The 26,311-nt window shown below is 42.3% G+C and overlaps 1 protein-coding gene across 14 annotated transcripts in view; it reads right to left on the bottom strand.

The window, feature by feature from the left end:
* The window catches only part of LOC126212834 (uncharacterized), a 442,779-nt gene that overhangs the window by 132,641 nt on the left and 283,827 nt on the right, over positions 1-26,311 (bottom strand). Inside the window, exon 2 of one of the 14 annotated variants that reach the window (XR_007540924.1) lies at positions 2,704-2,711. The exons of 12 other annotated variants lie outside the window; for them this stretch is intronic. The gene's annotated coding sequence lies outside the window, so the exon portion shown is untranslated. Of the gene's footprint in view, positions 1-2,703; positions 3,167-26,311 lie in introns of those variants that run through there. One more of the 14 variants, XR_007540933.1, reaches the window with a different exon arrangement.

Raw genomic sequence — 26,311 nt, 5'->3', positions numbered from 1 at the left:
AAATCATGGTTTGTTTCTTTACAACATTCCCAACCACAAAAATGCACTTGCACCTACAGTACATGCGTAACATAATGACTTGGTATGTCTGGTGTGACGCTTGCTATCTTTCACTGACTACAAAACGAAGCCACAAAATGCACAAATCCATGTTGTCGAAAATCTGCAAGACAGGGCAGAACTGATGATTAACATACACTAAAATTACACTGCACTTGTGTTTTAAACAGGGACGACACTATTTAATTCAGAGCTCTTAATCAATATAACACTTGGTTCAAGAATCAAGAATCATAAAAGAAGGTTGTATACCTGGAAGAATCCTGGAGATACTAATAGGTATCAGATAGATTATATAATGGTAAGACAGAGATTTAGGAACCAGGTTTTAAATTGTAAGACATTTCCAGGGGCAGATGTGGATTCTGACCACAATCTATTGGTTATGAACTGCAGATTGAAACTGAAGAAACTGCAAAAAGGTGGGAATTTAAGGAGATGGGACCTGGATAAACTGAAAGAACCAGAGGTTGTAGAGAGTTTCAGGGAGAGCATAAGGGAACAATTGACAGGAATGGGGGAAAGAAATACAGTAGAAGAAGAATGGGTAGCTCTGAGGGATGAAGTAGTGAAGGCAGCAGAGGATCAAGTAGGTAAAAAGACGAGGGCTAATAGAAATCCTTGGGTAACAGAAGAAATATTGAATTTAATTGATGAAAGGAGAAAATACAAAAATGCAGTAAATGAAGCAGGCAAAAGGGAATACAAACGTCTCAAAAATGAGATCGACAGAAAGTGCAAAATGGCTAAGCAGGGATGGCTAGAGGACAAATGTAAGGATGTAGAGGCTTGTCTCACTAGGGGTAAGATAGATACTGCCTACAGGAAAATTAAAGATACCTTTGGAGAGAAGAGAACCACTTGTATGAATATCAAGAGCTCAGATGGCAACCCAGTTCTAAGCAAAGAAGGGAAGGCAGAAAGGTGGAAGGAGTATATAGAGGGTTTATACAAGGGTGATGTACTTGAGGACAATATTATGGAAATGGAAGAGGATGTAGATGAAGATGAAATGGGAGATACGATACTGCGTGAAGAGTTTGACAGAGCACTGAAAGACCTGAGTCTAAACAAGGCCCCGGGAGTAGACAACATTCCATTAGAACTACTGATGGCCTTGGGAGAGCCAGTCATGACAAAACTCTACCATCTGGTGAGCAAGATGTATGAGACAGGCGAAATACCCACAGACTTCAAGAAGAATATAATAATTCCAATCCCAAAGAAGGCAGGTGTTGACAGATGTGAAAATTACCGAACTATCAGTTTAATAAGTCACAGCTGCAAAATACTAACGCGAATTCTTTACAGACGAATGGAAAAACTGGTAGAAGCGGACCTCGGGGAAGATCAGTTTGGATTCCGTAGAAATGTTGGAACACGAGAGGCAATACTAACCTTACGACTTATCTTAGAAGGAAGATTAAGAAAAGGCAAACCTACATTTCTAGCATTTGTAGACTTAGAGAAAGCTTTTGACAACGTTAACTGGAATACTCTCTTTCAAATTCTGAAGGTGGCAGGGGTAAAATACAGGGAGCGAAAGGCTATTTACAATTTGTACAGAAACCAGATGGCAGTTATAAGAGTCGAGGGGCATGAAAGGGAAGCAGTGGTTGGGAAAGGAGTGAGACAGGGTTGTAGCCTCTCCCCGATGTTATTCAATCTGTATATTGAGCAAGCAGTAAAGGAAACAAAAGAAAAATTCGGAGTAGGTATTAAAATTTATGGAGAAGAAGTAAAAACTTTGAGGTTCGCCGATGACATTGTAATTCTGTCAGAGACAGCAAAGGACTTGGAAGAGCAGTTGAACGGAATGGACAGTGTCTTGAAAGGAGGATATAAGATGAATATCAACAAAAGCAAAACGAGGATAATGGAATGTAGTCAAATTAAATCGGGTGATGCTGAGGGGATTAGATTAGGAAATGAGACACTTAAAGTAGTAAAGGAGTTTTGCTATTTAGGGAGTAAAATAACTGAGGATGGTCGAAGTAGAGAGGATATAAAATGTAGACTGGCAATGGCAAGGAAATCGTTTCTGAAGAAGAGAAATTTGTTAACATCGAGTATTGATTTAAGTGTCAGGAAGTCGTTTCTAAAAATATTTGTATGGAGTGTAGCCATGTATGGAAGTGAAACATGGGCGATAACCAGTTTGGACAAGAAGAGAATAGAAGCTTTCGAAATGTGGTGCTACAGAAGAATGCTGAAGATAAGGTGGGTAGATCACGTAACTAATGAGGAGGTATTGAATAGGATTGGGGAGAAGAGAAGTTTGTGGCACAACTTGACTAGAAGAAGGGATCGGTTGGTAGGACATGTTTTAAGGCATCAAGGGATCACAAATTTAGCATTGGAGGGCAGCGTGGAGGGTAAAAATCGTAGAGGGAGACCAAGAGATCAATACACTAAGCAGATTCAGAAGGATGTAGGTTGCAGTAGGTACTGGGAGATGAAGAAGCTTGCACAGGATAGAGTAACATGGAGAACTGCATCAAACCAGTCTCAGGACTGAAGACCACAACAACAACAACAATCAATATCCAACATTCCACAATCTAGAATGAAAGATAGCAACTGTGTTCTATCGAAAACATGGATACTTGAAAACTGTGAGACACTGATGAAAATATTACTTACATTAATATCTTCTTTTATTACTATCCTTGCTTTTGGTTATTCCCATTTCGAAGGATTTAGAACTTCGAATTTCATAGGAGTTGCTTTCTGTTTTAACAGTTCTCTTCCAGCAGGTCGCTCTTCATCTCCAGCTGCGCATCCTCAAAGTGAAACTTAAAACAAATCGTAACCATACACATTATGCAAAAAACACACGATATTTCAACTGTGACTACTTTCAACGGTTAACTACCTCCTCTACCACTTTTACAGGTCTATAATCATTTTGCTCTCTAATGTTTAGTTGCTCTAACTCAAAATGACGTGAACTATTTAGACGAACTGTTAGAACGATTCGGTACAGCTCGGCAATCCGTTTCAGAATTTTGTAACCAAAATTTTACTTTCTCCCCACAAACAATACACGAAAACAGCCCTATACCACAGTCTAACATAAGACTGTGCCTATACTGTCACCAACAGGGCTGTCATTGCATTTGCAAGGAAAGGAAAGGAAACACGCATATGCATTTAGCATTACGAGGCTTGTCCTGCCATCTATTGGTAACCTCGAAGAACAGGTGTGTGGATAAGAATTTACAACCGGTAGTTGATTTTATGTTGCATTTTGAATTTTCTGTAGTATTAGTTGTTATGAGACACACTTAATGATCTCAGCATTTATTTTTTTATTATTGAAGTTGCTATAAAGGAACATTAATTTCAACTATTTATGATGAGACTGCAACGTACTCGTTTCTAGTATTACGGCAAAGGCTATATATTCCCTATGCGGGAATGTGTCATCTTAATTAATCAACCTGCTAATTATAAGATATTTTCGGAGAGCTCGGACCGTAGGTCGGTCTGAGCTGGTATTTCGAAGTAAAGTAGTTTCTCTGGTTGTTGCTGTTATTGATCAATTGACTTGTATGGTTCGAGTATTATCCATCTGCTTGACTCTAAGAGATGGGTCGAACTCGTTCATTCCCGTGAAGTACTACATTCATTTCACTCATTACCATGAAGTAGTTCATTCATGAAGTACGGAAGCCTGGCGAAGTTGCCCAGTTCGCCGTTCAGCCGCGGCTACGCTCGCTTCGCCTCGCTCGTACAATACAGCTTCAGATGGCCGAACTATGCGGTAACGTGCACGCAACGTTTTGCGTCTTACAGCGTCTGAGTTAAATACAGGATGGTCGAAGGGGACAAAGGAAAGATAAACAGAGAAGCCTGTCACATATAAAGAAGGTATTACGTTTAATCTTGCTCGACATTTTCTCATGAAGCGCCAAAAAAGAGTCTTCATCTGCCAAGTGAAACCTTATTTGTTGTATTTATGGACTGAAAACTTGGGCTACAAACGAAATGCAGTCCAAGTTTATGTTCCTTTTAAAATTTAATCCAAAATAGAATGAGTATGTTTACCACTGTCACAAAGTCTATATACCTACGTTAAGTAATTATTCAGAAGTTTTCCGGGATTTTATTTTTATTGAGAATAATAACCTTCTAAATTCAAAACGTAAACTGTCACCTGTAGTCATTGGTACGATTTCAGGTAAAATCCCTCTTTATTTTATTCGAAAGCAGTTTTTGTGTCTGTTCACGCTTATACAATGGCTAGCAACACGCGATCGCGTAAAAGTAGTGAAATTTGGGGTTTCTTCGCCGATTTAGGTTATGTGAAAGCAAAGTGCAACTGTTGTTCTAAGTGTATTTCACCGTGCGATTCGTCGACAGGCAGTACAGGGAGGATTGAAGTGAAGGGAGAATGAGTGACGTAGCGCCAATGTAGTGGGAGAGGGAGAGGGGAAGAGAGTGAGTGAACGAACTAGAAAAAAAGTGTGGAGTGTACTATCTGTGGAGAGTTTGGAGTATCAGTTCATTGAAATTGAGTGGTTAGTTCACACTTCACTGGAGTGAAGCGTGCCAAGATGTGCTGGCTGTGCACCAAGGCATGTTTAGCCACAGGGTGATCCTCATTACCAACAAACACTGTCTGCCTGTGTCCATTCATGCGAATGGACAGTTTGTTGCTGGTCATTCCCACATAGAATGCATCACAGTGTAGGCAGGTCAGTTGGTAAATCACGTGGGTGCTTTCACATGTGGCTCTGCCTTTGATCGTGTACACCTTCCGGGTTACAGGACTGGAGTAGGTGGTGGTGGGAGGGTGCATGGGACAGGTTTTACACCGGGGGCGGTTACAAGGATAGGATCCAGAGGGTAGGGAAGGTGGTTTGGGGATTTCATAGGGACGGACTAAGAGGTTACGAAGGTTAGGTGGATGGCGGATAGACACTCTTGGTGGAGTGGGGAGGATTTCATGAAGGATGGATCTCATTTCAGGGCAGGATTTGAGGAAGTCGTATCCCTGCTGGAGAGCCACATTCAGAGTCTGATCCAGTCCCGGAAAGTATCCTGTCACAAGTGGCGCACTTTTGGGGTTCTTCTGTTGGAGGTTCTGGGTTTGAAGGGATGAGGAAGTGGCTCTGGTTATTTGCTTCTGTACCAGGTCAGGAGGGTAGTTGCAGGATGCGAAAGCTGTTTTCAGGTTGTTGGTGTAATGGTTCAGGGATTCCGGACTGGAGCAGATTCGTTTGCCACGAAGACCTAGGCTGTAGGGAAGGGACCGTTTGATGTGGAATGGCTGGCAGCTGTCATAATGCAGGTACTGTTGCTTGTTGGTGGGCTTGATGTGGACGGACGTGTGAAGCTGGCCATTGGACAGGTGGAGGTCAACGTCAAGGAAAGTGGCATGGGATTTGGAGTAGGACCAAGTGAATCTGATGGAACCAAAGGAGTTGAGGTTGGAGAGGAAATTCTAGAGTTCTTCTTCACTGTGAGTCCAGATCATGAAGATGTCATCAATAAATCTGTACCAAACTTTTGGTTGGCAGACCTGGGTAACCAAGAAGGCTTCCTCTAAGCGACCCATGAAGAGGTTGGCGTACGAGGGGGCCATCCTGGTACCCATGGCTGTTCCCTTTAATTGTTGGTATGTCTGGTCTTCAAAAGTGAAGAAGTTGTGGGTCAGGATGAAGCTGGCTAAGGTAATGAGGAAAGAGGTTTTAGGAAGGGTGGCAGGTGATCGGCGTGAAAGAAAATGCTCCATCGCAGCGAGGCCCTGGACGTGTGGAATGTTTGTGTATAAGGAAGTGGCATCAATGGTTACAAGGATGGTTTCCGGGGGTAACAGATTGGGTAAGGATTCCAGGCGTTCAAGGAAGTGGTTGGTGTCTTTGATGAAGGATGGGAGACTGCATGTAATGGGTTGAAGGTGTTGATCTACGTAGGCAGAGATACGTTCTGTGGGGGCTTGGTAACCAGCTACAATGGGGCGGCCGGGATGATTGGGTTTGTGGATTTTAGGAAGAAGGTAGAAGGTAGGGGTGCGGGGTGTCAGTGGGGTCAGGAGGTTGATGGAGTCAGGTGAAAGGTTTTGCAGGGGGCCTAAGGTTCTGAGGATTCCTTGAAGCTCCGCCTGGACATCGGGAATGGGGTTACCTTGGCAGAATTTGTATGTGGTGTTGTCTGAAAGCTGACGCAGTTCCTCAGCAACATACTCCCGACGATAAAGTACCACGGTCGTGGAACCCTTGTCCGCCGGAAGAATGACGATGGATCGGTCAGCCTTCAGATCACGGATAGCCTGGGCTTCAGCAGTGGTGATGTTGGGTGTAGGATTAAGGTTTTTTAAGAAGGATTGAGATGCAAGGCTGGAAGTCAGAAATTCCTGGAAGGTTTGGAGAGGGTGATTTTGAGGAAGAGGAGGTGGGTCCCACTGTGACGGAGGACGGAACTGTTCCAGGCAGGGTTCAATTTGGATGGTGTCTTGGGGAGTTGGATCATTAGGAGTAGGATTAGGATCATTTTTCTTCGTGGCAAAGTGATATTTCCAGCAGAGAGTACGGGTGTAGGACAGTAAATCTTTGACGAGGGCTGTTTGGTTGAATCTGGGAGTGGGGCTGAAGGTGAGGCCTTTGGATAGGACAGAGGTTTCGGATTGGGAGAGAGGTTTGGAGGAAAGGTTAACTACTGAGTTAGGGTGTTGTGGTTCCAGATTGTGTTGATCGGAATTTTGAGGTTTTGGAGGGAGTGGAGCTGGAAGTGGGAGATTGAGTAGATGGGAGAGACTGGGTTTGTGCGCAATGAGAGGAGGTTGAGGTTTGCTGGAAAGGTTGTGAAGGGTGAGTGAGTTGCCTTTCCGGAGGTGGGAAACCAGGAGATTGGATAGTTTTTTGAGGTGGAGGGTGGCATTCGATCCATCCTTCATGAAATCCTCCCCACTCCGCCAAGAGTGTCTTTCCGCCGTCCACCTAACCTTCGTAACCTGCTAGTTCATCCCTATGAAATCCCCAAACCATCTTCCCTACCCTCTGGCTCCTATCCTTGTAACCGCCCCCGGTGCAAAACCTGTCCCATGCACCCTCCCACCACCACCTACTCCAGTCCTGTAAGCTGGAAGGTGTACACGATCAAAGGCAGAGCCACGTGTGAAAGCACCCACGTGATTTACCAACTGACCTGCCTACACTGTGATGCATTCTATGTGGGAATGACCAGCAACAAACTGTCCATTCGCATGAATGGACACAGGCAGACAGTGTTTGTTGGTAATGAGGATCACCCTGTGGCTAAACATGCCTTGGTGCACAGCCAGCACATCTTGGCACAGTGTTACACCGTCCAGGTTATCTGGATACTTCCCACCAACACCAGCCTATCCGAACTCCGGAGATGGGAACTTGCCCTTCAGTATATCCTCTCTTCTCGTTATTCGCCAGGCCTCAATCTCCGCTAATTTCAAGTTGCTGCCACTCATACCTCACCTGTCTTTCAACAACTTCTTTGCCTCTACACTTCCACCTCGACTGACATCTCTGCCCAAACTCTTTGTCTTTAAACATGTCTGCTTGTGTCTGTATGTGTGGATGGATATGTGTGTGTGCGAGTGTATACCTGTCCTTTTTTTCCCCCTAAGGTAAGTTTTTCCGCTCCCGGGATTGGAATGACTCCTTACCCTCTCCCTTAAAACCCACATCCTTTCGTCTTTCCCTCTCCTTCCCTCTTTCCTGATGAGGCAACAGTTTGTTGCGAAAGCTTGAATTTTGTGTGTATGTTTGTGTTCGTTTGTGTGTCTGTCGACCTGCCAGCACTTTCATTTGGTAAGTCACATCATCTTTGTTTTTAGATATATTTTTCCCACGTGGAATGTTTCCCTCTATATATTTTTTTTTTTTTCCCAGGATATCGTAACCACAGGTTGTTAGCGATATGGCAAGTGGAGAGATACTCTGTGAGGGAGGCAAGCATGTGGCGGATCTTCGCCCGGGACAGCGTACTCTCTCAGCTGCAGTCCTACCCGTCTCCTGCGGCGGACCAGCCTTCTATTGCAGACCGAGAGATGCTACCAGAGCCCTGTCTCCCCCTCTCACCCCCTCCCCCTCCCCCAGACCACCCCTCGTCTACAAACCCAACAAGGGACCGGCACGCGCACCCGGCTGCTGAGACTGGTGCCGTAACGAGGTTGAGAATGCATTACGCAGATGCGGCTTTAGCTGTGGGAAAGAGTGATGTGGCGGATCACCACCTGGCAGAGCTTGCTCTCTCAGCTGCCATCCTACCCGTCACCTATGACGGACCAGCTTTGTATTGTAAAGCATGGTAAATGATGAACAATTTCATAACATTGCTAAATCTGTATTTGTGTCAAGACTTCCATGTGTTTGAAGATAGAGCATCTGAGCACAGGTTTGAGCTAATTAGCTTACATTGTCTCCCTCCTCAGATCCATATTTAGCCATACAAGGAAAATCTTAAGTGCAAAATACCCGTGCCTGGACTATTTCAGAAGAGAATGGAATAGACTCAAGGATAGTATCTTTCTTCGAAAACTTGTATAAAGTAAATAAATGCCTTTCACATAGGAAAAAAAAGAAAATAGCAAATTTTAGCAGGAGGAGTAAGTTGGAGTGAAATAGACCTATCAAAGTGAGAGTGAGCACCAAGTCCCTGTCCAATCATATCAAAGTAAATATCTCCACCCACATAAAAAATTGAAGGCACCATTTCAGAATCACTTAACTAGCGATTTTTCATCGACAATCTTGATGACTTAACTTTACTTAATAAGCTTGTCTTTGTTTCTATGAATTATATGAGGTATTTGCTTTCCTGCTGTGAGCTGTCAGACTGATAGTTCAGTAACACTGCTGTAAATTAAATAAATATTTATCTAGGAATTGTTCAGAAATTTGAGCTATTAACTTGTTTATGGATCATTGAATGTGAATGAAAAAAACAAATCAATTATTTTGTGCCTGTCTGATCTATTAAAAGTTTTAATTGAATGACCACCACCCCCCAAAAAATACTCCTCTCTACTGTGATTAGCATCAGTTAATTTGCTGCTGACAACAAATCTTTCCTGCTGTCTTAGTGTCTCATTTCCTAATCTATTTATCTAAGCATTGCCTGATTTACTTCGAGTACATTTCATTACCCTTGTCCTTCTTTTGTTGTATTCATCTGAAACCACTTTTAAAGAAACTGCCCATTCCATTCAACTGCTCTTTTGTGTCCTTTACTGCTTCTGACAGAATTATAAAGGCATCAGCAAAATGCAGAGTTATTATTTCTTCTCTCTAAACCTTAATTCCCTCTGCAGATTTCTGCTCAGTTTCTTTTACTGCTTGCTTGATATGCAGACAGAATAACATCAGGGAGAGACTGCAACATTATGTCCTCACTTCTCAGCCACTGATTCCCTTTCACGTCATTCAACTGTTATAATTGCAGTCTGGTTTCTGTACAAATTGATAATACACTTTTGCTTCATCTACTTTTACCTTCAGAACTGAGCTGCTTTTGTTACTGCTTCTATGGAGAGCCTCTCACTAATACTTTATGTGAAATATGGATATGTAGGAGACTATTGTTAACTTCATGAGGTTAATCATGCACACAGTAATTGAATTAAGCTCCTGCAGTTTCGTTACACTGAAGTGACATAAGTCATGGGACAGTGATATGTACATATACAGATGGTGGTAGTATTTCGTATACAAGGCATAAGAGGGCTGTGGACTGGCAGAAGTGTCATTTGTTCTCAGGTCATTTATGTGAAATGATTTACAAAGTGGTTATGGCCACATGATGGGAAGTAAGAGACTCCGAATGCAAAATGAGAGTTGGAGTTTGATGCATGGGACAGCCAGCCAGCATTCCAACCAGCCAGCCAGCAATTCCGCCCAGCAGCCTCTGCGGTGCCTCCCATCAGCGACAGCGGAGTGGGGCTTTGGCCCCAGTCAGCATTTCGTCCGTCTTCATCCGTCTTTGTGAGTTCCTAGTTTTCTTCTTTAGTTTTGCCCAGTCCTGTCCTGTTCTTTTCCTTCATTTCCCATTGTAATCATTATAACCCTCACTACCACTACCACTACCACCACCACCATAGTCTATACCTCTGCCTCCATCGCCACCTCCACAATTACGTGGTGTGCCCAATTGCCCACCCCCCTCATTCCATCCCCCTGCTTCTCACCCCCCCTTCTCCTTCGCTCTTTGTAGCCCCATCCCCTGCTCCTTCCTCCCTCTCCTCCTCCTCTGATCCCTTCCCTCCACTCCTTACCCTGTTCCCTCCGTCTCTGCAGCCCCGGCCAGGGTGGGTGCCCAGTGGGCCACGACCCACGCCCTGCTCTCGCCGTCGCCATCGTCATCATATATGCCATTGCCATCACCTTCACCGTCACCGTCCCCATCTTAGGCACCGACACCAGCTTTCGTGCCGGGACCTGCCACCTCCCGCCATCTCCCAGTTGCTCCTGTCCCACACGTCTCCTCTCACCGTTCTGTCACTGTTAAGCGCCCCAGCGACACCCCTGCGTCCTCCACTCCTAAAAAGTCTCAGCCCCGTCCTCCCCCCCCCCCCCAGGATGCCATGGATGTCTCTCCACCTGTCGCTTCTGCCACTTTGGCTACCTCCTCCTCCTCCTCCTCCTCCTTACCCCTCCACCTCCTACAAATACCGCCATACCCGTCCTGATCCCTCACTCCTCGAGGCCCGGAACCTCACGCTGCTTCTCCGCTGACACCATCCCGGAGCTCCCATCTCCACTCTCACTCCCTGACAGGACTCTATTCTCATTACTTCCCTTAGCTCCAACCTTCACTCAGACATCCTCTCCCAAATCCACATCACCCGCTTTGGCCCCAACGCCTCCCTCTCCCCTGCTCCTTCCCTTCCCCCTCCCACCAACCCCGAGCCTCACATCGCCTTCCGACCCTCACCACCGTGATCACTAGGCCTAGTCTGACGATCACGGAGGAGGAGGTGCTGGAGGAGCTTGAGGCGCATCCCTATCGAGACGTCCGTGCTGTGCACCGGATTTTCAGTCCTGTCGGCCCCACCCACCTTATACTGGAATTTTCTGAGCACGCCCTCTCTGTTGACCTTCTCCTGAAGGAGGGCGCCCTTCTGTTCCATCGCCGGTACAAGGTCGACCCCTCCCGTTCCACCGAGTGAGGTGGCGCAGTGGCTAGCACACTGGACTCGCATTCGGGAGGACGACTGTTCAATCCCAAGTCCAGCCATCCTGATTTAGGTTTTCTGTGATTTCCCTAAATTGCTCCAGGCAAATGCCGGGATGGTTCCTTTGAAAGGGCACAGCCGACTTCCTTCCCCGTCCTTCCCTAATCCAATGAGACTGATGACCTCGCTGTATGGTCTCCTTCCCCAAACAAACCAAACCTCCCGTTCCCATCCTCAATCCATCCGCTTTCAGATGTGCTGGCACTACAATGCACACCCGACATCAGAGTGCCGAGAGGCACCCTTCTGTCCACTCTTGTTTAACAGCATCCGCTTCCTACCCAAGAACCTCCTCATGCACACCCTCACGACCCACCGTGTGGATTCCTTCCTCTTAATGAAAAACATTTCTACAGCCCCAGCATATCTTCCACACTTCGCCCTACCTCCTCCACCGCTTCGATAATCCCCTCCTGATAGCACGTGGCGGAGTAGCCGTCGGCCACCACTGCCAGATCCCTGTTCAGCTCCAACCCCTCCTTCCCGACCCCACAGAACACCTGATCCTTAGTCTCTTCTTCCCCGGCCTAACCGATACCTACGCCACCATCTATGTCCGCCCTAACGCCCCTATTCCTTTCCCATATCGACCGCACCTTCTCCCCCTACATGATTGCCGCCAACCTCAACATCCATAGTCGGTCCGCCGCCCAGTTACGGCGGTGGCAACAGTTCCTCTCCTCCCTCCGAGGCGACCTCGTTCCCATTCCCCAGCACACCCGGCCTGAATCCCGTACCACTCCGGTTGTTGTCGTCTGATCACCCAACCTCCTTGGCCACAATGCGGGGGATGTCCTTGACCGTATTGGTAGTGACCATCTCCCTGTCCTCCTCACCATTTCAGACGGTCGTCGCCCCCGTCCCGATCCTCGCATCGACCCTCCCTCGAAATACGTCCGTGATTATTCCCGTGTTGACTGGGATGCCTACTTGGATACCCTCTCTACCCAGGTTGATAGCAACCCCTACACCTCCCACCATCCTAATGATGTTACCCGTGCCACCTCCTTTCTCCAGCAGACGTTGTCTGAGGCCGTGGAGGCCCACGCCCCTTCCGTCGCTATCCACCCGCACCGTCTCACTTTACCCCCACAGGCCGTCCTCCTCCTCCATGAATCCTGCAGTCTCTACCGTGCCTTCCTTCACACGTGTGACCCAGACACACTATGATGCCACTGGCAGCTACAAAGACACGTCCGAAACTTGCTCGCGGCTAAGAAACGCCAGGACTGGCGACAGACGTGCATCTGTCTTAATGTTACACTTCCTATCAACTTGCCCAAGTACTGGTCTGCCTTCTGCCACCATACTGGATCGAAACCGCATCCCCCCCCCCCCCTACTACCCTCACCCTCATGATAACCAACCCTTACCTCACAACCTTAATAAGGCCAATCACTTTGCCTCCTACCTGTCCGATATCTTTACCCTCCCTGACGAACCCAGTTCGATTACTCTCTCTTCCCAGATGTCTGCGATCGAACTGACACCTCTGTCCCTCCCCTCGCCTCTGGCTTCCAGTACTTGGACAACATTACACCCAACGAACTCAATGCCCCCATCACTACTCAGGATATCATCACTACACTCCGCACGAAACGCAACACCGCTCCCGGTCACGATGGTGTTTCCTATCGCCACCTTCGTGAAGCACCCGCCTCCTTCCTCTCCACCGTGGCCAGACTCTATAATGTGGTCTTGTCCACCGGCTGCTACCCCGGCCTGTGGAAAACCTCCCGTATCCTGATGTTCCTCAAACCCGACAAACCGCCATCCGCTGTCTCCTCCTACCGTCTCATCAGCGTTACCTCAGTCTTCAGCAAGGTCCTGGAGTCCATCCTTACCCGACGCATCCACCAGCATCTCCGCCAGCACTGCCTCCTTCCCTCTAACCGGTGTGGCTTTCGACCATCCTTCGCTACCAATGACCTTCTCCTGCTCCTCACTCATCTCCTCTCCGAACAGCTCAACTCCCGTCGCTCTGTCATCTTCCTCTCCCTCGACCTAGAAAGCACCTATGACCGTGTGTGGCATTCCGGTCTCCTCTTCAAGCTCTAAATCTTAACCCTTCATATCAACTATGTCCGTCTGATCAGGTCCTTTCTTTCCCAACGTCATTCCTATGTCACCATCCATAACACGGATTCCTACACCTTCTACCCTTCCGCCGGTGTGCCCCAAGGTTCCGTCCTCTCCCCTCTTCTATACCTTTTGTATACAGCGGACATGCCGCCGCCTTCACCCCCCATCCACCTTCTCCAGGATGCCGATGACACCGCCTTCCTTGTCCTCGCCCCCACCCTGCAACGCTCCCACCACCTTATCCAATCCCATCTTATTGGTTCACTGCTTGGTGTAACCAGTGGTTACTCGAGGTTGCTCCTGCCAAGACCCAGGCGATCATTGTAGGCAAAACCACCACTTCCTTCCCTCACCCCCATCCTTACGTACCTTGGTGTCACCCTCGACTGTCGCCTCTCCTGGACCCCCCATCTCCAGACAATCCAAGCCAAAGCACGTTCCCGACTCCATCTCCTCAAGCTCCTTTCTGGCCGCACGTGGGGTCTGTACCCCTCCACCATCCTGCACACCTATAAATCCCTTATCCGCCCTATACTCTGCTATGCTCATCCCGCTTGTATCTCCGCCCCTCCTACATTTTACAAATCTGTCCAAATCCTCAAACACCTTGCCTATCACATTCATCTCCCCTCCCCCACGCGGATCCTATATGACCATATTCCATTCGCGTGTGTCATCAGTCATCTCTGTGCGTGTCCACGTGTCTGAACAATTCTATTTTGGACTCTGCTCCTGTGAACGGCTCGGTGTAGTTTTAATTTTGTATGTCTACTTTTGTATGTCCACCATTTCTTTTCTGCGATTGTCTCCTTTTCTTTCATTAGTTTTATCTGTGGCCGAAGAGCGGCGCACTATACCGCTGCTGGCCCACCTGTATCAGGTGTGAAATTAACAATAAAGAAAAAAAATAAGGAATGTTACAATGGCTCAGTACAGCACAGCAACCCATTTCGGAATTTGTAACCAAAATTTTATTTTCTTCCCACAAACAATACACGAAAACAGCCCTCTACTGTCCCCTTCTACTGCAAGATGGCGGCGCATGTGGATGTAGTGGCAAATCGCTCCATGAATATTGGTAAATTACCATCAGTGAATTGAATGCTGTGTGCAAAAAAATGATAAAAGGTGTTAAAATATGTGTAGTGGCACATAAATGGTATCATTCTTGTTATTTCGTGGAAGCAAATCTCGGTCAACATAGACCTACATGTGACTGTGGAACTGAGTGCAACGGTCTTGAAACTGCATTTTAAATGTGCAACACTGGACTCGAAATAAGTGTGAGGGAAGAATTGCAAAGTGACTTAAGTAAAGCTAGACAATATGCAGAAAGGCTGAAAAGTTTGATCGACTATATGGATCTTCCCACAGATACGCAAACAGCCAAACAAGAGTGTGTATATATTAGGCCTAAGAAAATCTCTCGACCTGTCTTAAATACCAATGTTTTTCGTGTTCCACTAATGAATAAATACGATGTTCTAAATGCAGACAGTTCAGAATCACGGACAAAAAATCTCAGTGTAACAGGTAACTGCTGAGAAAGATCTGTTGAACAAAAAAGTGCCAGCAGAAACACGTTACCATCAAATACTATTAAACTAAAAAATCGTGTGAGAGCAAATTGTAATAAAACTGAATATGAGACAGAAAAGTAAACAGTGAAGAAGAAGGAAGAAATATACAGATTATCGACGAGTCATGGCAAGGGACTGGCTACAATCATGTCTGATATGCAGTCCGAATATAAAGTGACTGGAATTTCGAAACCTGGTGCTCCTCTACGGGAAGTGCTGAAAAACTGTTGTGGTGTGCGTACTGTAAGACCTTCGGTACACACACCATCAGATTATAGAGACTTGTCGCTCTAACGAAGTAGGCGAGTGTCAGCAATATGTCTCGTGGTCTTATCGTGGCGTGTTTATCCTCTGCCGTTAGGTCAAACAACAGAAATGCCACTTGCACACTTAGAGTAGCAGATTGACGGTGACCAACATTAAACAGAACTTGATTAACTTTCACACACATTTATTAAAATAATAAAAATCTTAGATATTACGTAACTTGATTCTGGATGCTGTTTACAATTGACAATCTGAAGTTCCTTTGGTGTTGGTACGTTAATCTTATTCTCACATATCTCTGATACTTGACAAAGTGTCTATACATTTCTCTTCATGGCTATGTACAGGAATATGGTAATCTTATTAGGCGCAGACTGAAACTTGACTACAGACAAATGCAGACTAATGCAAACTGACTAATCGGATGTCTGTACACTCGTTATAATACCTCGCGCGTTCAGGTATCACAGGGCGAGTGTGATCCGCGAGGAGAAAAGGTTCTACGTTAGCAGCAATCTCATTGCCTGCATTACATATTAATACGCAGATCGGCGGAAGCAGAATTTGGTCCAACTTTATGGCAGCGTCATCTCATAGAGCGGAGACGGACGAGCGCTGCGCCTGCACTGTTGTGCTTAGCGGGGCGCACTCTAGTGGGAGAGTTGTGTACGTGCTGACTACGTGGGACTATGTACACAACAACTGTGAAAATGCTATGACAAGCGACTTCAGTTGTCATAATTGGAGGAGGAAACAATGTCTTATAGCCTTGCTCTAAGAACCATGAAAGAATCGCTAGGAAACATTTCACAGGCGAAGGAATTAGTTGTAAACATTCCCTACAGACACGACTTAACAGAAGACTCATGTGTAAACAGAGAAATCATCACAACAAATAGGAAATTCAGGAAGATTTGTACCGGTTTTGTGCACACCACTTTCATTCAAGCAATGAGTTCAGTAAGAGAGCAGTTTGGTATACATGGACTGCACAGAAACAGCCCAGGCAAGAAAGTGCTGGCCAAAGAAATTCTCCAGGTGAAAAACACAGCAGGAGTGGATGCCTATGTAAAAATAGCACTACCTGCAACAGGTTTTCTGCCAATGACAACAGAAAAGAAAAGTGCACCAACAGCATATGAGGAAGAAACATTTGCAGATACACTCTATGATGAAAAAATTACATCTGTGCAAACATGTAAAGCATCACAGTCACCAGTGGCATTGTCAGTAGCAGCAGTGGAAAAGGTAGTAACAGTAGCAGTAACAGCAGAAGTTTCACCAGCAACAATAACTACAGCACCTCTAAAAGGAGAAAAGAGAATTGCGGCAGGAGAAGCAGCATCAAGTGTTACGGGTAGACAGAAAACAGCACCTCCTCTCCCTCTAAATGATTTTTTAGTGGAAGGCAGAAAGATGAAGCAGCCCACGGGATAAGTAGTGTAACAAATTTCATAACACCTCACCACAATGTTCAATCGAAGCAAACAACAATTATGATCTTAAAATTTGCTATCTGAATGTTAAAGGGCTAATAGATAAAGAATTTATTGTAAACAGTTTTGGACTAGATAACAAATTTGATATTGATTGATTTATTGATCCATCTTTAAGCATTTTTCATGCAGTTGATGTTGTCATTTTACATACATTATATAATTACAAAATAAGTCATACATTTTTAACATTCTGAATGAGTAAATATGTTTTATACTGCACATGTTTAGTAGTCATTAAACATAAATGTGTCATGCAGAATGTGCCACACAATACACATGCTAAGAAAAACATTTTAACAAATATAAATGGGACAGGCTTAATACATGTTAACCATTGGGGAAAATGCATTATGTAAATAAAGCACAACAGCATGGTACAATAACATTTTCAGAAGAACTTATGTAATATGGTGGTCATGTCATACAGCAGTTTTAATAGATTAGATCATTTTTATTACATACTTTAAATTCTTCTATTGTATAGAATGCTTTTTGTCCAAGCCACCTTTTTGTAATATTTTTGAAGACATTCAGTGATACACTGTGTGCCGTAGGTGGTGGCATGTTAAATAATTGTATGTGTAACTGTTTTGGGTTTTTTTAAGCCTAGTAACTGGGATATCCATCATCTGCCTTTGGCGTGTGTCACGGCTATGTACAGACTATCGCAGTTTATAGCTTTCTTGGTTTTCCTTTATGTGCACTAAGCAACTGAGAATAAACAGTGATGTAAGTGTCAGTATTTTTTAACTCTTTGAAATAGTCTCTACAGGATACATGGTTTCTCACTCCAGCAATACACCTAATGGCCTTTTTCTGCCAAAGAAAAATTCTTTTTGGCCCAGAGGCGTTGCCTCATAACAGCACTGCATACGTGAGGTGGCTATGAAAAAAGGCGTAATAGGCATTTGGCAGTAGCTCATCCGTCACACAAGTCCTGAGCTTATTTAGCAGATAGGTGACTCAAGATAACTTTTTGCGTACATAATTGGTGAGAGTTTCCCAGGTTAATTTTGGATCCAGATGAATGCCAAGAAGCTTAACTGAGGAACTACAGTTGTCATTGTTACATAGGCTGAATAGAATGTTTGCAGTTTTAGAGTGGTTAATTTGTAATTCATTTACTCCGAAACAAACACTGGATATTCTGAGTTGTTCTGCACTTTTGTGCTTGAGTATGTTCAAGGCCCTATCTACTGTAAGAAAGGTGGTGTCATCTGCATATAGTATGGACTTACAAGGCATCATATTGGACAAATCATTTACATAAATTATGAAAAGCAAGGGTCCAAGCACAGACCCTTGTGGCACACCTCGTTTTACACCCAGTGTGTTTGATTTGTTTCTGTTAAAATGTGCTATTTGTTTTCTCTCACTCAGATAAGACGTAGTCAGAGATAGTACCTTGCCTTCAAAACTGTACGAGCATAGCTTATTTAATAGAATTGTGCCGTTGACAGAATCGAAATCTTTACTTAGATTTACAAGTGTGGCATTTACAGAAAGTTTGGATTCGAATGCAGACAATGTGAAAGAAATAATATTTTCCACTGCCTTCACAGTTGATAACATAGGTCTGAATCCACATTGAGAATCACTAAGGAGGTTGTTGGCAGATAGATGTTTATGGATTTGGAGTTGCATGCAATGCTCTATTACTTTCGATAGGATGGGTATAAGAGAAATTGGTCGATAATTATTTGGACATGTGTAGTGGTGTGACCACTGTCATTTTTAAACACGTTGGGAAGCAACCACTAGTAAACATCCAATTTACAAGAACACAGAGTGGAAATGCCATTATATCTCCTATTTTTTGTAATTACAAAATTAGAAAGACCATAAATGTCTTCTGCTCTTGAACTTCTTTTCTGTCTGAGGGAACATTGGGTTACTGAGAGTGTATTTCCAGTTGTCAAACTTGATAACTATAATGTAGCAAATAGTTACTGTAGAAAATTGCATATAAGAGATGGTGTGACAATACATGTTAACCAGTCATTCAGCTGCTCCATTGTCAAGTTGGACCTAGATTATTTATGTGAGGAGCAGAACTTTGAAGCCACTGGTATAGTTATGGACAGTTTTAGGTTAGTAACAGTATCCCTTCACAGGTCACCTAAGGGTATCATCAATGTATTTGTAGAAAAATTGGACATGCTGTTAGATGTACTAAGAGGGACCAGATGGTTGCATTATGACATAGTAATTGGTGGAGATCTGAATGCAGATTTTGATATAACAACACATAAACATACTGTGACTGAGTTGAAAAACCTTCTAAGACAGTGCAATTTGCACTTATCAATAACAGGCACACAAGAGATAAAGCATGTCTTGACAATATTTTTGTCAACTTTAAAACTACCGAAGAATCATGTGATGTTACAGCGTTTCCATTTTCAGATCATGACTCTGTAGCTTTAAACTATACAAGTAGGTTCTGTATTGATAAGAGTATTATTCCTAAGCATGTCCCAAAAGTTATAATCACCAGACCTGTCACAGATGACAAAATTGTTCAGCTCTTTAAGTCCCTTGCTGAGAGAGATTGGTTCAACCAATGTCATGGTGACACAAGTTATAGTCTTAGTGCTGATTTGACAGGGAAACACACATAATTTCAATACCATTGATAATTCCACAAATAAGTGCAAAGCTCCATGGAAATTAATAAATGGTGTTGCTAAAGACGTAAGAAGCGAAAAAATTAATACAAGTCCCCAAAAATTCTTTATTAAATCTGTTGAAGATTTATGAAATACTATAATCAAACCTGATATCAGTTCATCAGAGTTACTTTCTAAAAATGTTTGCAGAACACCAACAGACACAGGCACGTTTATGTTTGCCGGGGTCTCATCTAGTCTTGTCCTAAGCATTGTAAAATGATTGAAATCTTCAGACAGTGTAGATATATATGACATATCCTGTAATATACTAAAGAAAGTAATAGACTAAATTGTGAACCCCTTAACATTCTGTATAAATAAATGTATGTCTGAACGGTATTTTCCCGAAGAACTCAAAGTGGCTAGGGTAGTTCCAACATATAAAAAGGGAGATATAGACTCAACTTCCAGTTACAGACCAATCTCCATAGTCCCAGCTTTTTCTAAAATACTGGAATGTGTAATTTACCATCAGCTATCCGTTTATTTTGAAAAATTAGGAATAATTAGTGAATCCCAATATGGTTTTAGGAAAAAGTTGTCTACTGCGGGTGCTATAGACTTTGTAGTCAAATACTTACATCAAGTGTTTGAGGATAAGGGCAATGCTCAACTCACAATCTGTGATCTAAGCAAAGCTTTCGACTGTGTAAAGCATAAGCCACTTCTAGAAAAACTGGAATTCTATGGCATTACACATAACAGCTTTAAATTAATAAAATCATATCTTCAGAATTGTAAGCAAGTTATTTGTGTAGGGAAAGAAATGTCAAGTATAGAATAAGTCAAGGAAGGTGTTCCGCAGAGATCTGTACTGTGCCCCTTTTTGTTGCCAATAATGACAAATGATCTGCCATCATTTATCAAGTCCACCACTGTGTTGTTTGCAGATGATACAACATTTCTTCATGCTAGTGATTTGTTTATTTATTTATTCATTCGTAAACAAATTTCTTTGTATGGATGTCGTCATTATACATACATATGTATATTATTTTGTGACATAAGTTAATGAAATACTAGCTATATACAATAAATTCATATCATATCCAGTAAAAACTATTTTTAATAAATATTCTTTAAGGAATGCTTTAAATATACAGAGTTCCTTTATGTTTTTGATGTCTTTTGGCAATTTATTGTATATCTTGACACCTTGGTAAAACATAGTGGTTTGGGTTTTAGTTTTATTCATTCTGTCTAGGTACAAGCACTTACTGTTTCTTGTTTGCTAAATATTGCTCAATATTTTTGTGAATAAAAACTGTAGTTTGCTAGATATATTCACTTGGGATTGTCAGAATATCCCATTTTTTTAAATAGCTCACTGCAGTGTGCTCTTTTGTGACTCTTGCTCATTATTCTGATAGCTCGTTTTTGCAATCTGAACACATATTTCACATTTTGTGCATTTGCACCCCAGAATGTTATGCCGTAACATATTACAGAACGTATGTGTGCAAAGTATGTCATTCTCTGGCATGAACTATTGCACACAGTGACTAATATTTGCAAGGCATAGCATACTGTGCTAATTTTTTTCCCAAGCATCCTAATATGTTCATCCCATTTTAATTGTTGAGCAACATACATACACAAAAAATTTTTGCTGGCTACATACTCTATGGTTTCATTGTGAACTTTAAATTTTGTCATATTTGGATTTTTCTTTATATAGGAGTTTATGTTATTAATATTCTTCACATTAAGAGTTACTTTGTTGTTTCTTTACCAGTTGTGAACTGCCATAAGTGCCTTTTCATCTTTTACATTTAACATTTCTGGTGTCCTGTCTTTAATTGTTATATTGCTGTCATCAGCAAATAACACTGTTTCACCTTGTGTTACCCACTGTGGGAAGTCATTAATATAAATAAGAAATAGTACTGGGCCTAACACACTCCCTTGGGGTGCTCCAATGTTCAAATATTCTTCATCTGAAAGATGTTTCACTAAATAATTTGAGCTACTTGAAATTTGAGATATCTCCACCCTCTGCACTCTGTCTGCAAGGTAAGATCTAAACCATTTATTTACAACCCCCTGATTGCTAGTGCTTCAAGTTTATCTAAGTAGTATTTAATGCTCAACTGTATCAAATGCTTTACTGAGATCTAGGGAAATGCCTGTCACTTGTTCTCCTTTATCTAGAGCTTCTGGAACTACTCTTGTAAATTTTTCTATAGCTGCTTTTGTTACATTTCCAGTCCTGAAACCAAACTGTTCTTTGCATAGGAGTTGGTATTTATTTAAGTAGTCCGTAAGTCTGTTTTTCATAATAGTTTCTATTATTTTTGGAAAAGAAGACAGCAATGAAACTGGTCTGTAATTCTCTATATTTTCTGTATCACCTTTTTGTGTATGGGAAGAATTTTTGCATGCTTTAGATAATTAGGGAAGCAACCTGATGAGAACGACTCATTTATAATGTCTGCTAAGGGTTCTTTTATGCTGCTAATGCAGTCTTTTAGTATACACATTGGAACTACATATAAACCTGTGGATGATTTACTCTCGAATTTATGTACGATGCTACTAATTTCCTCTCCATTGGTGGGTAGCAGTAGCATTGTGTGAGGTACATAATTCTTTGCCATTGTGTGTTGTGTTTTAGGAAGGTTTTCTTGCAGTTTTCTCACTATATTACTGAAGTAGTTGTTTATATAGTTAGCCAGGCCTTTAGGGTTATCTATTAGACCATCTTTGCTTCTAATTTTTATGTTCATCTGCTTTCATTTTGAGTTACCAGTTTCTTGTTTTACTATATTCCAAATGGCTCTGCTTTTATTGTTTGAGTTCTGTGTGGCCTTTTCATTTTGGATTCTCTTTGCTTCCTGCAACAGTTTTCTTTCTGTATGTCCTCTTGTACCTGAGAGACAACTGTAAGAATGCTGGGTCACTCTTATCATTTTTGATAGATCTCAGATATTTGAGAGTTTCAGAGGATTTTCTGATACCTTTTGTTACCCAAGTCTTCCTACTAGATCCCCCCAACAGAAGTTACTACTTTAGGAAATGTTTCCTCAAATTTTAACTTGAATATATTAATGAATTTGTTGAATTTTTCATTTACATGTGTTCCTGAATATACTTCTGACCACGTCTGGCCAGTCATCTGTGTTGTAAATTCACACCTTTTTGATTTAGAAAAAGCCCTTCTGTAGCTAAGCACTTTTGCCTGTAACTTTGTAGATATTTTAAGTTTTGCACTTTGACCAAAGTGGTCTGATATCCCAAGGTTTTTAACAGTTACTTCACACCATATATGGTTAATATCTGTTAGAATATGGTCAATTATTGAAGATGAGTGTTTGGTTACTCTTGTGGCATTTGTTGCCCGTTGTGAGACACCATAACTGTACAAGATATTCAAGAACCTGGTGCTGACTTCACCCATTTTCAGCATATTGATATTTCAATCTCCACAAATAATAATATGTACTTTAGGATTATATATTTTGTCCAACACTTGTATTAATTTAGTGAAAAAGGTTTCGACATCACCATTAGCAGACACATACAAACACAGTATATACAATTTTTAAGGGTATTTTGTTCTTTTAACTCTACTACTGAAAGTTCAAAATGTTTTTCTTCAATCAAAGAAATCATATGACTGCTAACTGTCAACTGTAGTCCTTTTTTCACATAAATACATGAGCCCCCACCCCTATTTAATGTTCTGCTATAATAACATGCTAATTCATAAGAAGGTAAAACTATGTATTCAGTTTCAGATTGTTTGCACCAGTGTTCAGTAATGCAGACTATCAAGCTATCTATGCCTTCTAGTTCAATTTCTAACTGTTGCACTTTATTCCTTATTGACTGAACATTCTGGTGAAATATTGTTAAATAATTATAGTTACCTATCTTGGGTGTTTCTTCTTCCCTCCTTCTATTAAAAAATCCTTTAGATGGGAAGGAGGCACAGATCATCTTTTGTTCACACTGCTACATGATAGATCTTCTGCTGTTGCCACTGCTGTAGCTGTTGCTTCCTGACCTGTTTGTGGGAATGACACTGCTCCCATCACCACATTTGTTCATATGTTCACTTCACTGCATCCTGGATCTTCTCTTACTACTGGTTTTGCATTTCTCATTGTTACTGCTGTTGTAGTAGCTGTTGATGCTGACACTGATTCCTCTCCTTCCAATGTTATCAAAGCTGCTCCATTTGCGACTGTTTCTTCTGTGGCATCTAAATCCGCAATATCTTCATTGGCCGGTTGCTGTTTGAATGTTTGAGTGGAATGTCTTCTGTCTAGATGTTCTGTTGTCTCCAGTGGAATTGGGTCACATAACTAGAACTTGCCTTTCTTGTCTACGTGCATTCCACGGTTTGTGAAGCACGTGATTTCAATAGCCTTAAAACTTGTGCAGCAAAGACAATCGACCACGCATACTATTGGTTCAAGGCAAATGGGTTCCTGCTCAATGAAAACAAAACACAGCAGATGGTTTGTAGTCTTAGAGATAAGCTTCTGTCAGATGATCCAAGTTATATCAAATTTTTGGGGGTATACATAGATGATAAACTATCTTGGGGTCAACATGTACAGTATAGTAGTGGTAAGTTGTCAAGAGTTACTTACCTGTTAAGGCGACTTATGGATTGTGTTCCTAAAAAATATGTTAGAACATCCTATTTCTCATTCTTCCAAGGTATAATAACATATGGAACTATTTTGTGGGGGAACTCTAGCTGTGTACATGACATATTAATACTACTAAAAAAGCTATTAGGATAATTACTGCTTCTGCATATAGAGCACACTGTAAACCATTGTTCTGTGAACAAAAAATCATGACTGTTATAAACTTGTACATATACTATGTTCAAATTTATATGAAGAAGAAATTACCAGAAACAAAAACCAGAGAAAATGTACATAGCCAGAATGCAAGAAGGAATAGGTGCCTCTATATTCCTTACCACAGATTGTCAAAGACACTCAACAGCTATGAAATCATGGGGTACAAATTATTTAATAATCTTCCTCAATCTGTTCAAGAATTACCTGAACAATTATTCAAACAAACAATTCATGACTGGCTAGTCCTCCACCCATTCTGTGATATAACAGAATTTATCAACTGTAATATAATACTATAATGTTAACAACAAAACTGTCGTTTCTTTCAAACTATTAATTGTATTTTAGTATGTATATGACATTGTCTATTGCTGTAATGGCCGAATGACAAAAAAAATTATTATTATTATTATTATTACAACAGGGCTGCCATATCACTTGCATTTAGAATTACGAGGCTTGTCCTGCCATCTATTGGTAACCCCAAACAACAGATATGTGGGGCACACTTTAGGATCTCAGCATTTATATTTCATTGTTGAAGTAGCTCTAAGCGAACATTAATTCCCACTATTTCTGATGAGACTGCTACGTGCTCATTTCAGTTATTACAGCAAAGGCTATATATTCACAATGTGGGTAGCAAGTGGTGTGATGTCACGTTAACTTACTTACCAAATCGTTAATTTTTGGAGAGCTTGGATCGTTCATCAGTCTCAGCTGGTATATCAGCTCAGACCAATCTACGATCCGAGCTCACCAAATATTACCAATTTTGTACCATAGGTTAAGTAGTTTTTTTTTTTTTTTTTCACGTCTCTGGGATGGAGAACGTGTGGCTGTTGCTGCACGATGAAATCCGCTTTTCAGCCATGGAGGATGGAATGTTGTGCTCTTTTGTCACAGTTTATTTATTCAAATGGGATTATTTTTTTCTTTTTCTTTGGTTTCATCCTGTTTCATTTTTAGTGTATGCTTTTTTTTCTGAATATTCTATACTATTATATATTATTTTATTTTCCTTTTTGGTGGGAATACGTGCCCTGGCATTTGCCTTACAGCTTGAGGAAAAGCACCAAAACCTCAGCTAGGGCGGATCGAATATTCAGCTGTATGTTAAATTATTTTCTATTCTTGCATCTTATGTTTTTAGTCTGTTTTACTAGCCTAGTTTACTTGCATTATTCTATCTATTTTGTGTTCTTTCTGTATCTTATGTTCCCACTCTGTTGTACTATCCTAGTTTACTTGTATTATTCTACGTATTTTATCTATTTAGTGCTCCTTCTGGATGGAGTAATCTTTTCCTTTCCTTTTTCGTGTCCGTTATAGCTCAGTCTTCTATTTCCTGTACGAGGTGTAGGACAGGTGCGGTGTGCTCTACAATGTGTTGTTGTATACATTTGGCTATTGTGTATGTGGGGAGTGGGTACTGGAAGTGGGGGTACCTAAATTTCCAATGTTTTGCTATTAGGATGTCCTTTATGGGTCCATCTGTTATCAGTCTTTGTGATCCATAATGTGCTATTTGGAAACGGCATCTTTCCGGGATCGGGATGGTGTTTGTTACGGTGTGGACATCTGCCGAGGTGGTGTCGAGGTCGAGTCATCCGGCAATACGGAGGTTGCGCCTGTCGTGTGCTTGTATTCTGTTTGATTGCATTCCTGAGTTTAGCCAGGTTATTGCCACGTACTCGAGTACTGGCCTGACGAAGCAGCTGTGACCCAGGAGGGAGTGCCGTAGAATTTCCCTTTTATAAGTTTTATTAAGTTCGTACGGGCACGCGCTTTGTCTATGGTGAGGGAGGTGTGAGGTTGCCAACTTATAGTCTAATGTGATACCAAGACATCGGGCCGTGTTTTTTGGATGAATTTCTTTGTTCCACAGTGTTACCTTTAGGGTGTCTGGGGTCTGGTTTCGTTTTTGGTAGAGATGCCAATGTCGGAAATGAATGAGTTGGCTTTTGGTGGGATTTGGTTTTATTCTCCACTTACACATCCATCTTTTGAGCTTATTGATGTAGTCTGAGGTGAGGGTTTGGGTGCTGTCTGTTGAGGTACCGGAGCACCAGTAGGCGGTATCGTCAGCAGGAAGGGCGAGGCCTTCGCACCGTGT

Source organism: Schistocerca nitens, chromosome 11 (genome assembly GCF_023898315.1).
Source record: "Schistocerca nitens isolate TAMUIC-IGC-003100 chromosome 11, iqSchNite1.1, whole genome shotgun sequence".
NCBI classification, from domain to species: Eukaryota; Metazoa; Arthropoda; class Insecta; order Orthoptera; family Acrididae; genus Schistocerca; species Schistocerca nitens.
Note: the sequence above shows the minus strand (reverse complement) of the source record. Positions and strands in the feature narration are given on the sequence as shown.